The following is a 2,577-nucleotide window of genomic DNA, read 5'->3' on the forward strand; positions in this document are numbered from 1 at the left end:
CTATTATCGCGATGTAGGCAAGTGTACCTATCGAACAGTAGTATAGTTTTAGCAAGACCGGATTGTCGAACCCAAAGGAACTAAAAGTACTAGTAATAACTGTCTTTTTATTATCTAGCCTAAGAATAAAGAGGTTTTTGTTTTAACTAACTAATTATCTAAACTAAGAATTCAAAGAGAATGGAATTGGGGAATTGCTTTTGGGAAAATCGATTGACTTGAGACAATACCTAAGGAAAAATCCACCTAGACTGTACTTGTTATTCTGGCTCCGAATCGGATGATTTATTCATTCAATTGCATTAGAGAAAAGTCTCGGTTATTCAATCTAGGGATTAGACGTTATTAGTCTTGAATAGGGATAATAACATAACTTAGGGATCTCTAGGGAACAAGTTGAATGAATAAATCGTCCGATTCGGAGCCAGAATAACAAGTACAGTCTAGGTGGATTTTTTCTTAGGTATTGTCTCAAGTCAATCAATTTTCCCAAAAGCAATTCCCCAATTCTTTTCTCTGTGCGTTCTTAGTTTAGATAATTAGTTAATTAAAATAAATAAACAACCCCTCTTTATTTCTAGGTTAAATAATAAAAAGATAGTTATTACTAGTACTTTTGGTTCCCTTGGGTACGATATCCCAGTCTTGCCATTACTATACTATTATTTGATAGGTGCGCTTGCCTTTTCATCGTGATAATAGTTAGTCTAGGTTTGATCTTCATTATAAATATTTATTACTTGTTACAAATCTCGCGATCAAGTTTTTGGCGCCGTTGTCGGGGAACTAAAATATTAGGAACGCTAAATTTTGATTACTTTAGCCATTTATTTTTCTTGCAATTTAATTTAATTTTTTATTATTATTATTTATTAATTTAATTTTTCTCTCTCTTGGCAAGTTTTTATAGTTTATGACTAGAAGAAACCCGTTAGGACCACTACTTTTTGACGAAGAAATTGATTGTACAATTCGAAAAAATCAAAGAAAAATAACGTGAAGCTTACGATACACAAAAAATGAGTAAGAAGAGAATACTCAACCCCCAATCGAAGAGATGGCTGAAAACCAAAACAATCAGCTACCTCCTGCAATTGCGGCTAATCAAAATCCTGTTCTACGCACTATGTATGATTATGCTAAACCTTCTTTAACAGGAACTAAATCTAGCATAGTTAGACCGGCGTAGCTGCAAATACTTTTGAACTGAAACCTAACACAATTCAAATGATATAGTAGTTTATTCAGTTTGATGGTTTGTAGGATGAAGATCCTAACGCTCACTTAGCAAACTCTCTAGAATTTTGCGATACATTTAAAATCAATGGCGTTTCTGATGATGCCATACGTCTTCGATTGTTTCCCTTTTCATTGAGGAACAAATCTAAACAGTGGTTGAACTCGTTACCACGAGGATCAATTACTACTTGGGAACAAATGACCAAAATTTTTTTACTAAAATACTTTCCGTCGGCTAAAATGGCTAAATTACATAATGATATCTCTTCTTTTGTGCAGATGGATTTAGAAACACTTTACGATGCATGGGAAAGATACAAGGACTTACTAAGAAGGTGCCCTCACCATGGGTTACTGGTTTGGCTTCAAGTACAAACATTCCACAATGGTCTGAGTCCCTCGACTCGGAAAATGGTTGACACAGTTGCTGGCGGAACCATCAACAATAAAACACCGGAAGATGCTTATGAGTTTATAGAGGAGATGTCACTAAATAACTATCAGTGGCAAGTCATAAGGACAAAGACAACGAAAACAGCCGGCGTTTATAACGTCGACTCAGTTACTATGCTATCAGATCAGGTAGAACTTCTCAATAAAAAGATTGATGGTTTACTTGGTTCTACGCAGGTACATCCAGTAATGAGGTGTGCCTCAAGTAGAGGAGGTGTGCATACAAAATATCAATCCTTCATTCCTACAACCAAAGAGGGATAAGTCAACTATATGGGTAACAATAACTTTAGATCTCAAAATAACCCATACAGTAATACTTATAATGCAGGTTGGAGGAACCACCCGAATTTCTCCTAGGGTGGTCAAGGGAATCAAAAGAAACAAAATCCTCAAGGTTTTCAATAGCCACCTTATCAACAAGAGAAAAAAGCAAGCCTTGAGGAGATACTCTCAAAATTCATATCAGTGTCAGAAACCCGCTTCCAAAATACTGAGACAACACTTAAGAATCAACAAGCATCAATCCAAGGGCTCGAAACTTAGATAGGCCAGCTTTCCAAACTGATCTCTGAATGACCACAAGGTAGCTTGCCAAGTAACACTGAACCTAACCCAAGGGAACAACTCAACGCAATTAATATTCAATATGACAAAGGAGTTGTTGAGTCTGAACTAGAAGCGATGCAAGAAACTGTGGTAAGCAAGAGTCAAGGTGAGTTAGATCAAAATACAAACAAACCGATAAATGAAGAATATAAACCTCTTGTCCATACCTTAACGCGACAAGGAAAGACCGCTCAGATGAACAATTCGGTAAATTCCTCAAACTTTTAAAAAAATTACATATTAACTTACCGTTTATTGAAGCTTTATTGCAGATGC

General features: G+C 35.9%; 1 non-coding gene across 1 annotated transcript; it reads right to left on the reverse strand.

Annotated features, from left to right (window-relative positions):
- Window positions 1–1,486: 1,486 nt before the first annotated feature.
- LOC128281094 (small nucleolar RNA R71) lies at window positions 1,487–1,592 on the reverse strand. The gene has a single exon (XR_008271309.1). It is a non-coding gene; the product is annotated as a small nucleolar RNA R71 (small nucleolar RNA).
- Window positions 1,593–2,577: the final 985 nt, after the last annotated feature.

Source organism: Gossypium arboreum, chromosome 9 (assembly GCF_025698485.1).
Source record: "Gossypium arboreum isolate Shixiya-1 chromosome 9, ASM2569848v2, whole genome shotgun sequence".
NCBI lineage: Eukaryota > Viridiplantae > Streptophyta > Magnoliopsida > Malvales > Malvaceae > Gossypium > Gossypium arboreum.